The sequence below is a fragment of the Lepidochelys kempii genome, chromosome 16 (genome assembly GCF_965140285.1).
Source record: "Lepidochelys kempii isolate rLepKem1 chromosome 16, rLepKem1.hap1, whole genome shotgun sequence".
NCBI classification, from domain to species: Eukaryota; Metazoa; Chordata; order Testudines; family Cheloniidae; genus Lepidochelys; species Lepidochelys kempii.
The window spans coordinates 12,629,078-12,642,044 of record NC_136395.1 but is presented as its reverse complement, the minus strand read 5'-3'; the positions used below and the strand labels follow the sequence as shown (position 1 = coordinate 12,642,044).

The 12,967-nt window shown below is 46.9% G+C and overlaps 1 protein-coding gene across 5 annotated transcripts in view; it reads left to right on the top strand.

The window, feature by feature from the left end:
- ASTN2 (astrotactin 2) overlaps positions 1-12,967 on the top strand; it is a 602,317-nt gene that overhangs the window by 530,042 nt on the left and 59,308 nt on the right. The window lies entirely within an intron of this gene.

Below are 12,967 nucleotides of genomic sequence, written 5' to 3'. Positions count from 1 at the left end.
ACACACCTGAGTAAAAAGAAAAGGAGGACTTGTGGCACCTTAGAGACTAACAAATTTATTTGAGCATAAGGTTTCGTGAGCTACAGCTTGAGTAACTATATGCATCTGAGTAGTTCCATTGAGTTTAATGGAATGGCTCACATGAGTAAATTAAACGTGTGTAAAGGTTTGCCTGATCAGGATCAATAATTCCTCAGGAGTCATAGTGAAGCAACTCCACACTGTTATTTATGAGAGTGTTCACTACATTCCTATCTTTTTTTCCAAATCACTCATCGGTCTGTAATAACCAGTATGGCACCGTTATTCCAAATCACTCACAGCCAGGGTGTAGATCATCAGAGGTTGTAAATTGACATAGCTCTATAGTCTTCAGTAGAGCTAGGACAGTTCATACCAGCTGAAGATCTGACCCCCGGATTTTCAGGTGTTCAAGACCCTAGTGGGAGGCCAGATGTTCCAAAGAGCTCTGCTCCCATTGAGGTAACTGAATAAGGACCAGATTTTCAAACGTGCTGATAATCCAGCCTGAGTTGTGAGTGCTGAGTCCTTCTGAAAATCCTGATCTATGACATTATCACTAGCACACTGCAGAAATCAGCGTCTGACAATATCACCTGGCTGTATTCAGAAGAAAATTGGGCTGGACACAGAGTTGCTGCTTTAAATTGGCCACTACTGACAGTAGTGAACTTGGGTGCATTAGTCCAAGCCGCTCTCCGGCACTGAGCCAGGAAGTATCGGAAGGGGCCAGGAGGGGGGGAAGGCAACTATGATGCTGTAGTACTAATTTTTGGATCTTGCAGAGCTACAAAAGGTCCATTTACCCAAAAAGTGCAAAGAGAAGTGAAGCAGAGAGCAGGGGATTGCTTTTTGGCATCAGTTTACAGTGATTTGATTTGACAAATTACCCAGGGCAATTGTGTTTTTAGAGATTAATTATACACTCTGCGTTTCTTTCTAGGAAATGCTTCCCCCCGTCCCCCTTCTACCTTGGGATTTGAGGCCAGGGTGCATGTGTAGAGAGGAGGATTTTTTTTAAAAAAGCTAAGGATTCGGTACTGCACTGAATTGCACCCAATCAGTGAGGTCCCACAGGGTGTTAAGTCAATGGAGAATTTGGCCTTTAAGAGCTGGTCATAAGGGGGCGTGATCAGTAGAGTTGAAAATGAGGGATTGGCAGCACAACGTTTGGCAGGCTCTCTCTTGCTCCCTCGCTGGATCAAAGTCCCTACTTGCATTCTGTGGTAGGCCAGATGGTATGTTAGACCCAGTGGTGGAATTCAACCAGGGCTGGCCTTCCATCCACTAGGCTTCCTCCTAGTTCAGCAAAGATCCCCAGTGCCCCTAGGTGAAAGCTGGTCCGCTCTGCATTTGGGCACCCACCAACCAGCCAGAACCTCCCAATACCCTGGATAGACAGAGCGAAGCTGCACGGGGCTATGCTTGGGTCCATGAGAGCAAGGGTCTGAACCAAGCGTGGGGACAAACCCACCTGAGTGGTTTTGTGACCCTTTGTGAGCAATTTGGTAGTGAACTTCTCACAAGACTTTAAGCTCCTGGAGGTAGGGACTGTCTCTTTGTTATAGGTTTGTACAGAACCTTACTGCATGAGGCAGAGGTCTCTAGGTGTCACTTCACTACAAATAATAATGAGATGGATGCTTCTCTTAGTGGGAGACTGTCAAGGCCAGAACTCTTCCAGTCCGGGAGCAAGAGGACTTCTTGTGCTACCCGCTTAGCAACTGGCTTCATGAGGATCACTAAGGATCATTTCATTAAAGAAGGAGAAGTAGGGAAGTTTGCGGATGACACTAAACTGTAGAGAGAAGTACATATGCTGGAGGGTAGGGATAGGGTCCAGAGTGACCGAGAGAAATTAGAGGTTTGGGCGAAAATAAATCTGATGAGGTTCAACAAGGACAAGTGCGGAGTCCTGCACGTAGAATGGAAGAATCCCATGCACCGCTATAGACTAGGGACCGAATGGCTCGGCAGCAGTTCTGCAGAAAAGGACCTAAGGGTTACAGTGGACGAGAAGCTGGATATGAGTCAACAGTGTGCCCTTGTTGCCAAGAAGGCCAATGGCATTTTGGGATGTATATGTAGGGGCATTGCCAGCAGATCAAGGGACGTGATCCTTCTCCTCTATTCGACATTGGTGAGGCCTCATCTGGAGTGCTGTGTCCAGTTTTGGGCCCCCTACTACAGAAAGGATGTGGACAAATTGGAGAGAGTCCAGCAGAGGGCAACAAAAATGATTAGGGGGCTGGGGCATATGACTTATGAGGAGAGGCTGAGGGAACTGGGCTTATTTAGTCTGCAGAAGAGAAGAGTGAGGGGAGATTTGATAGCAGCCTTTAACTACCTGAAGGGGGGTTCCAAAGAGGATGGAGCTCGGCTGTTCTCAGTGGTGGCAGATGACAGAGCAAGGAGTAATGGTTTCAAGTTGCAGTGGGGGAGGTCTAGGTTTGATATTAGGAAAAACTGTTTCACTGGGAGGGTGATGAAGCACTGGAATGGGTTACCTAGGGAGGTAGTGGAATCTCCATCCATAGAGGTTTTTAAGGCTGAGCTTGACAAAGCCCTGGCTGGGATGATTTAGTTGGGGATTGGTCCTGCTTTGCAGGGGGTTGGACTAGATGACCTCCTGAGGTCTCTTCCGACTCTAATCTTCTATGATTCTATGAGTGAGCCTTAAAGAACAACCTATTTGGAAATCCCAGCCAATCCCTAATGAAAGCTAGGGCCCAGATCCTCAAAAGTATTGAGGTGCCCGACTCCTGTTGAAATCAATGGGAATTAGGTGCCTTAATATCTTTTTGAGGATCTGAGCCAAGTGATCAGAAGAACCAGCTCTGACAGCCTCTGCATGCCATGGGTGAGTCTGGAGAGGCATTAATGACAGGGCTAAATGCATTATCTCCCATCTCACCCCACCCCACCCATTGGATGGTGTGTTTTGCAGTTTGCACAGGCCAAGCGGGCTGGGTGCATGTTTTGTCTGGATGCTGGTTTCTTGGAGGACAGGGATAGTAATGCTGGCTGCAGGGTGGGCTGGGTCACGTCCAATGGAGGGCTGTTTTCCAGAAGGTCTTTGCTGCAGCTATCAGGTTCTGCTGTGAAGAGCAGAGTGTCCAGAAGGCATAAATACTATGGTTCTGGGTGCTGTAGGGAATCCTAAGACAGACAGATACAAGCCTTTGGAAGTGTGCCATTTAAATCAAAGGGATTCATCTGAGAAATTAGCCATGCACACTGTGTTCCTGATGAGGGGCACTATGTGCTGGGCATTGCAGCACCTTCAAAATAAGACCATTTCCTTCAGCTGAGAAAGCTGCTATTGATTGCGGTCAGCAGTGCACCCTGCAATCTGGTGTGGGGTCTGCATCCATTGACTCCTAGACTCGGAAGGCTCTAACAGAGCCATCCTTCCGGTTTTTCGGACTCTAGTCACATTGGGAAATGCTGTTCTTGTCATTTTAGCCATGCACAAATGCCAGCTGCCGTCGCTTGAGGGACTGGAAGACTCAAGGGACTGGATAAAAGATGGAGCCTTTTGTTATTATTCATGTATTGGTGTAACAGAGGCACATAGGCTCTGTATTGTTCTGTGCATGTGCAGCACCTCTTGCACTGGGGTCTTTCTCTCTGTCTGCAGCTCCTGGGTGCTACAGAAATAGAAATAATAACTAATATAATAATACCCACACAGTAAGAGACAGTCCCTCTCCCCCAAAGGGCTTATGGTCTAACTAGACAAGACAAAGAATGGGAGAAAGGAAGTACTGGGGAACTGAGGCATAGAAAGATTAAGAGACTTGTCCAAAGTCATAGTCTCAGTTAGCTTCCATGTTCCACTCTAGAAGTGGCTGCATCACAGGTACAGGCAAGGTGATTCCCGTATATAGTGTGCAGAGCACTTGGAGGTATTCCAGGACATAAGGAGCTTTTCGTAGACTACACGCTCTTCAGGTCAGAGGCCCAGTCTTCCTGTGTTTGGCAATGGGAACTAGCACATTGTGGGCGCTGCTGAAATATAAAGAAGAGCTAATCATTTTTTGTGAATTCCCTTTGTGCCCCATGGCAAGAGAGGTGAGGTGGAAGGAGGGATCCGACCTCCCGTCCCCAGGAGTGAGGACACAGTTTGATTGACATGATCAATGGGTTGGACCCTGTACATCAGAGTAGTTCCACTGACTGAAGTGTCCGCACACTGATTTACCCCAACTGAGGATCTAGCCGAGCCTCTTCGAGAGATACCTCCCCTCACATGGCGGGGGTCTGATCTGAAAGCCCATTGAACTGAAGTGCAGCCTGTCTCCCGAAGAACAACCCTGGGCCTGCGCTCGGCATCTGTCGCTCCAAACAGAGCAGAGCGAATCTCAGGCTCCCAAACTTGCCCTCCCCTCTTTGCCCCAGCGCCTTGAGGACAGACCCTGGCTGGAAGGGAGGGTGCAAGGAGGACCCAGAAAAAAGCGATGCGTTTAGAGGCCTCGCCGCATCAGGTGTTTCTTGCAATCAGAAAACAAGACTAAGAAGGAGCAATGCAGGGGCGGCCTCCCTTCCCCCTGCTCCCATTGGCACCGCTCCAGAGGGCACCGCCGGGGACGGATGTCCCAGCAGGGCCCCACCCGCCGCCTCTGGGCGCCGTCATTGGTGCCTGTTTGGGCTTCTGACATTCTATTCTGTTGTTCTTTCCTTGAAAATGGACAGGGAACTGGGAGCTGCTCTGCAGGCCTGTGCCTGTTCCCCATTACAGCTCCACCGGGGCTGTAACGTGAGAGCCTCTGCGCCATGCCCACATGGCTATTTATTTGTCCATACCGACTTTCCCCTTGTTTTCATTAAGTTAGGCAGAAAAGGTTAATCTTCCTTCTGCTGAAGCTTCAAAATGAACCAAACTAAATTAAAGATGATTTTTAAGGACTTCCCCCCGCCCCTTGTCTTCCCCCCTCTCTCCACCCCCCGAGCACCAGTTTTGAGTTGAGGTCACGATCAGTGATAGCACAAGAATAAATTAAAAACAGGTTGAAAGAAAAAGTAAGAAAGAAAGAGAAAAAGAAAACCACACTCAGAGGAGAGTGACTGGGAAGTTCATAGGAGTGGGTTTAGTCTAGGCCAATAAACAAGCTGTCCGGCCTGAGTGACAAATGGACAGCTGAGAGTTCTCTTCCTCCTTTTCTTTCTAGGAATTGCAGCAGACCGTTCTTATAGAGCCTCCACTCCCTCTTGTTCATCTCCCTCCTTTGCCACTATGCCACATCAGGCCTGCCTGTGCCAGAAAGAAGAACCACAGCGCCCGGGGCTGAACCTTTGTGCATCCGCAAAGGAGCCTGGCTGAGTCATCCTCTCCCCATGCTTTATGTGCTGCCGTTCTCTCCATGACATGGTTTCTGAGCACGGGGGGCAATCTGGTTAAACAGGCAGGCGTTCCCTATGGCAAAAGGGCTTCCACATTCTTCCCCCAAGGAATCTCATGGGTTGATTCGCCTCTCCCCTCGTTTGGCTCTGCACAGCCAAGGAAGTCCCGTTGACGTGAGTGAATCTGCTTGTGATTTACACAGCTGTCGGTGACAGGAGGATTAGGCCATCGGTGCTGATTATAGTTCATACCAGGACGTGTGACTCAGAGCCTGCTCACAGCTAGGCCGAGAGACCAAGTGTTCGAGTCTCCGAACGGGATGCTGAGTCTGGTACAGGGTGGGGTGATGGCCTTCGGATGAGGCATTAAACTGAGTTCCCCTCTAAGGACTGGCCAGGTGGGCGTTAGAGAACCTGGGGCACTTTCAGAAAGATAACTCTGGTGGCCTACCCAGCCTTCCCGCTTGCACTGAACAGAGCCTGTAATCTCAGGGTGGCTGGGTGGGTAAGTTATTGCTGACCTGGTGCTTTGATGCTGCATTCACAAGCCATTCTTGAGAGAGGAGGTTCTAATGAGGAACCTTGTCCTAGCAAGTTCTAGGATCAAAGTCCCTGGGGAACCTTTTGTTACCACCACAGATCTTGGTCCAGAGACTAAGAAAGGCTTGTGGAGGCTCACAAACCTAAGCTGAATCCCCTGCAACCCACTCCTACATACGCCATCTATTTTGCTTTGAGTTTTACAAGTTGGTTCAAACTGACACCTGGGGGTCACGGAGGGCGGACTATGAACAGAACCTAAATAGGTTTGTCAAATCCTAATCCAGTTTGAATGGCCAAGTTTCACATAGCTCTATCAGTGGATACAATAATAAGGGGTCCTGTAAAGGCGCTTTGAAATGTACTGCAAGGCAGAGTGGGCTCGTGCACGAGCCATTGTGCAAAAATCACCCCAGGGAACTGGATGTTTATGGAGAGGCCATTCCCTGGTAGTACGGAGGTAGGAGAGGGATAGGGCATGTAATCTGTGACATCAACTGGTGTTATTAGCCAACTGGATTGTAAAGAATTTGGAGCCGGGACCATCTTTTACTCTGGGTCTCTGCAACATCTAGCACAATGGGGCCCGATCCTGATGAAGTTATCTTGGCCCTAAGTGATAAGCCCAGGTGGGACATCCAGATTGGAGCTGGTCATTACTGACTGTTGCTTTATCAGTATGGGGGGCGGGGATTTTTTATTCCTGCTAATTAAAGACACACCAGGCTGGCCTGTCAATACAAACCTCTCCTGCTCCAGGGAGGTGACCTAATTAGCTGTCATGTACTCAGCTAGGGATCTTCGTTTTTTCTTTGAAGGCCAATAATGCAAAAAACTGCCACAGTTAGGCTGGGGTGTCTGTGCTTCAATACTGTTTTAGGGGGCTGACTTCCTTCTTTAGATTGATGGGGGGTCTGGTTTCTAATGACCTGCCTCATCCGATAAAGGATATGGGCAGCTTTGCTAAGGAAGCAGATGGGGGGCAATTCAGTATTCACATTATTTCAGCCCCAAGCTTCCTGTATTGTTCCACTATTGGAGGCTAACTGTGATATAGAAGGAATGCCATCTGTCAAGTCAACAGAGGAATTTGGACTCCATGTTCATCCAGGCCTCCTGGCTGCTGAGCTCCTCCCAGACTTCAGTGGGGTTTGTGGGTGCTCAGCACCTCATAGGTTGTGGTTCTTGGACAGGAAAGTCCACCTCTTTTTAAAGCATTGATTTTCTGCTTCATCTGTATGCAAAGTCTTGGTGAGGAACATCAATTGTGGCATCAGATTAAGGTCTAATATGTTCTTCGGGGGGTGACTGTATCCTGCTGTTGGAGGGAGATGATATTTTCCATATCTAATGGCTGTGGCCCTTGCGTGAATGAGTATATTAAAGACACTGTGATGGCCAAGATTTTAAAAAATGATGAATGATTTTGCATGCTTCCAACTTGAGACATCTTAAAGGGGCCTCATGTTTCTGAGGATTCAAGTTGGAAGCACCCAAAAATGGAGGCACTCAAAATCACTAGCCATGTTTGAAAATCTGGCCCAAATGTGCTGCTTTCAGAGGCTCATAACTTTCCTAAACTTCTATTTTGGGGGTCTGGTTTTGTGTTCATTTTTTCCCCCACACTTGAACTCTGGTTTGTGAGGATATTACGGAAAGTTTGAGCAAATTCCTTTCAGCTACTCCTGGTTTATGAGAGGGTGAATAAAGAGACTTCCCCCCGCCCCACATGTTAAAGAAAAATCATGGTTTGTTTTTTAATTGTGGGAGAGTTCAAAATGCAGCTGTGCCTTTAAGCTGAAACTTAGTAGATAGTTTGACCTTTAGGTAGCCTATGGGATAGCCAATTTTCCCTTGAGCTGTGTTACACCTGCGGCCATACCTGCCCCCACATCTGCTGCACTTGTGAACCATAGGCATTGGCTTCCTGGCTACTACCTACACATAAATGCTCCTGGCCTCCAAGCTGCCAGGGCCCAATGTGTGTGGGGGAGGGATAGGGGAGGGGGGTGGCGGCGGTTGTTGAGAGCACAGGAGTGCTAGGCTCCCTGCTCTCAGTTCAAGTGGCTGGCCCCAGCCCTGACACATCTGGCCCTAGCCCACAGTGACTGTTGAAGGGAGAGTTCTGCTCAGTTTTAGGCTGGAGTGTACCCAGGGCAGATGGAATCCTCCAGGAATTTACCTGCCCAGCTCTAGTAAGTCTCTGCTGATCAAGTGTGAACTGCAGTATTTCAAAGGCTTATCACTTGGCCAGATGTGGGCAGATTATTACAGGGACGGCAAAAGGCACATTCTGTTTCACACAGCAGTAGGTCAAAGCGCACTGGGGAACTTGCATGTGCAGTGGCAGGCTCCACCTGGACAGTTAGTGTGTAGTGCACTGGAGAACTGTAGAGGTACACCCCAGCTTGCTACACGCTATCTTCTCCTCTAGAGAAGCCCCCTGCCAAGTTGCAAGTCCCTGCTCCAAAGCATGTGAGCATTTCAAAGAAAGGTTTCCAAATATTTTTAACATGTAAAACAACATATTTTCTCCCTAGCCTCATTCTCTGAACTGGCTGAACCACTGCGGGTGAAATATTCCAAAATCATTCAGCCAGAAGCAGACATTCAATGTGTGCATTTTCAGCCCAAATGGTTAAACTCTGGCAAAGTTATAAGCAAACTGAAAACAGGGTCTTAAAATGGGAAGTGTCAGACAACCTTAGTAATAGGTGAGCCTACCAGCCCTGCCTATTATACTACAGTAAACATCTTTCATTCCTACTCCACCCCCATCCTAATGCGAACAGCTGTGGGTCAGTGTGATAAACTTTGTCAATGATTATTTGCAGAATGGTTATTTCTGTGGATGGGGTTTTTGCATTCCAGGTGGCCTTGCTCCACGTGCTGGGTCTCGGTCCCACAACGTTGTCCCTGCAGGTTGGGCCTCTGCGTATGTCCCATGGAAGCAGGGAGCTTGCAGCTAGTCTTAGCCGCTCATGTGCCAGCTCTCTTGAGCTTAGCTTGCCATTCCTCTAGACCAGCTACGCTTCTGTCTCACTCCCCTTCTTGCCCAACCTCCTGCTGCCAGGCTCCATGGAACAGTGCAGGGCGAATTCACTGGGATCTAGATAACTAGCCATGGTGGCAAAAGCTGGAGAGAATGGGATGCAGGGGATGAGTCCCAGCAGACAGAAAACAAAATGTCAGAAGTCTGGTTCCAGCAAAATGGTGACTTCCGCCGCATAAAGGCTAAATTCTGCAGCATCTTGGAAAAAAGCCATAGGCTATAAAATTGTAGAGTCTACAGGGTAGGTCACATCAGACCACACCTCCCAGCGTTATTGTTCTAGGCTTTCTGCAGGCATCACTCCGTCAATTTATATTTGGTCAAGGTTATTTTTGTAAGCATGGGTGTGATGGATGTTATAGCGAGGATTGAACTAGGGTCCTCCAGAGCTGTAACTGTAAGTTGCTATAGCTTGAGCTAAAGCTCTATAGGCAATACTGCTAATTATTCCTCTTTGGTAGATTGCCAGAGATGAGGCCTGCACACGCTCACCAGCAGGTTACACTAGAAAAATGTTTTATTTTATATGAAAGCAGAGATTCCGAAGCACAATTCTGCAGCAAAGGGATATTCCATGGCAAATTCTGTGGCTATGAAATACGCAGGACTTTTATCTAAGGTACCTTTTCACAGAGCATCCTGGCTTCTGGTCAGCACAGTTCTTATGCAACTATTTATCTGCCAACTTGAGGACGTTTTTCATGTTCATGCGCTAGATTGGGTCTCAGGAGACGTGGGTTCAATAGGTGGCTTTGCCACAAACACATCTCTCTGTGCCTCAGTTCCCCCAGTGTATCTGGGGAACATTAGTGCTCTCCTGCCCCAGAGGGGTGTTGTGGTGGTAAATTCATTAATGTTTGCAAGGAACTCAGATATTGCAGTGGTGGGGTCCAGAGAAGTAACTAGACAGATGGGTCCAATTTTCAAAAGTGCTCAGTGCCTGATGTTCTGGTCTCTTTAGAAAAACCCAGATGGCGTCTGTTGGTGTATATGTGGGTGCTGTGCTGGTCTCAGATCCACCCCACAGTGCCTGTTGGAGCAGTGTGAGACTCCTGGCTCTGACTTCGTCTCAGAACCCAGCCCATCCTCTGGCTTGCCCGGGTCACCTCTTAGGGCTGGCAGTGGAAGTGCCAGGGCTTTGGAATCCCCTGCAGAGTGAAAGCAGCAGCCTGATAAGAGATCCCTGCCTATCACATGGCTGGGTTGAGGGAGGACGGGTGTGTTCTCTTTCTCTCTTGGGGCTTGAGGTAGGGAAAAAGCTTTTGGGGGGATTGTAACCAGCATTTTCAGGTTTGTTATGTTCATGCCCATTGTTCAAAGGCCCTTACAAAGGACTCGGGCATGGAGTTTGCTTCCCTTCCCTTGCTGGTTGCACTAAAGCACTTGTATGCTCTGCCCATCACGTGCATTTATTAACTCTCATTGTGAATGCAGGTGCTTCCATAAATCCTCAGCTAGACATAGCTGTGTTTCCCTAAAACTCTGCAACTGCAAAATAACATCGAACCAGATAATGAGTGACTGTTGTTTTAAGTCAGGAGAGCATTGGCTGTGCAGCAAGCAGTGATAATCTCTCTTGTGCCCAAACATTTGCACTAGACTCACTAGAATGTGCTGTGTCACCTCAACCCCAAACATCTTCTGGTTATCCTCAAGTAACCTGTGACCCTGTATTCAGAACAGGAACTTTCAAGACATCAGCAGCAATTTCAGACAACAAAGCTGTAATGGTGGAAGGTCAGTTTGTATCTGAACTATAATGGTAACCATGCCTATATGCTCGGGTGCATTGTGTCTGTTCAGAGGTACAGGGCATCCGGTCTCAAAGAACAAGGTCTAAGTTAAGCAGTAATGAAACCACAATTGAATGAGGTGGGCACCAAGATCATGAGGAATAACATAGGAATTGCCAGACAGGACCAGACCTGTGGTCCTTCTACTCCTGTGTTCTGCCTTTGGCATTACCTCATGCCAGATGCTTCAGAGGAAGTCAAAAGAACCCACAGAAGACAGATGTGGACTAATCTGCCCCCACATTAAGTCTCTTCCTGATCTCTAATAGTTAAAGATTGATTTAAGCCCTGAAGGATGCAGTTTAATATCCCTCCCAAAATTTCATAACGTTAACTATTCTTTCTCTAGATTTTCTTGTTATCCATATAAATGGCTGACCCCTTTTTGAATCTTGGTAAATTCTTGGCCTTAATATCATCCTATTGCAATGAATTCTACAGTCTGGTTATGTATTGTGTGAAAAGGGCAGGAAGTTAAGGTTGGAACCAAGGGCCAATCAGTTCAAAGCTGGGTTTGTTTTTTTGTTTTTAAATCTGCCCAGAAACCCAGAGAGTTTAAGTGACTTGCCCAAGGTCACAGAGGAAGTCCATGGCAGAGCCAGCAATTGAACCCAGATCTTCTGCATCCCAGTCCTGTGCTTTACCCAAAACCTTCTTCTCAATCAGAATTCCTCAAAATTTGGTTCAGGTCCATCTCTAATAACAATGTTAAAATATGGAGAGCAGTAATGGATCTGCCTGAAAAATTGTTTGGAAACAGCAAATCATACCGAGAACCTGGGCCTGAATGGTGCATTAAGATGAATAATTAAGAGTTGGATTCCTTTAGGAAAGGAATAAATTTGTTGCTGCTCTTCTCTCCAGTCAAGGGGGACATTTGTTATTGAACTGTGTAATTTGTGACAAGACACAATTTTTGTGTGTGCTATCTGGGTAATCAGCCTGCGGGAATTATGCATTCCGTGTTGATTACGCCAATGTGTTGCTTTTCACATTTCATACCAAGAGTTTAAAATTTATGTTCCATTTCTGTGGTCCTTAATCAGATTTACTTTCAGTTAAAAATGCAAAGAAAGAAATATGGTCAGAACAGAATTCTCTTCTGATATAAGCCATAAAACCTTGGCACTTCCATACAAGGTGCCCTGGCACAAGCGGGAATGAAGAGTCTGATTCTGAGCTCACTCACACCAGTGTAATTCAACTAATTTCAATGGAATTACTCCCGGTGTACATCAATAGCAAGGATTGGGTCTGATTTTCCACTGCTTTGCCTGTGAAAAATCCAAATAGTAACTCACTTCGCGCTGGTATAAATAACGGTACGTAGGGGAAAGCAGTGAGGAGTCAGGTCCTAGAAGTGTAATTAAAGGGATGCTGTCAACTTAAATTGGGTCATGCTGTAAAAACTGAGTGGTGTAGTAGTAAAAATAAGCTTGTATAAAACCTAAGATGTACAAAAATGTTCCTGCATGATTATTATTTATTATTATTTTAAATTATAATAAAAACGGTGGCTTTAAAAGAAGCAATCATCTCCCTGCAGTGTTTGAACTGCAAGTTCTGCGGCGTTTAGAACCTGACGGGGAGACGGTCTGTGAATGGGAAGTCATTGCTTTTTGTTGTCCAGCCAGCCTGAGAGAAAAAGCAACAAATAAAGAGCGTAACCGTGACAAGGACATGGCATTTCTAAAATGTCCTTCAATGCCGGTCATCTAAGGTGTTAGTAGTAGCCAAGGTGAAGAAACCTGCTTGACTGTGACAGGTGCTTTTTTGAAAAAGTGATAGTGTCACTTTAAAAACAGAATCGGAAATCAGAGATTTTTGAGGTGGAAAAGACCAACCAAAGCACTAAGTCCGTTTTCTTCCAAAGAAGGATACATTGCCCCATTAGAGGACGTAGGTTCAGGGTTCAACATTTGCAGGGTCATCCCTGGAGTGAATCTGTGTGTTGCCTATATGATCTATGAGTGCTCATATTGCCCAGTCCAAGCTGTGAGTCAACTCGGTCTGGATTTGACTTGCAGTGTATGGGCCCTGCAATGGGCTTGTATACTGTTGGTGGCCCTGCACTGTGTATGTGCAATGTACCCTATAGGAGCCCTTGGTGCAGCTTCTTCTTTTCTGATTACCTGCAGGCCTGTGCTGTATATGAGTTACTTTAGGGAAAGGCTCAGGAAACAATGAATGCCAGGGCTGGAGACTGAGCATGGGGTTG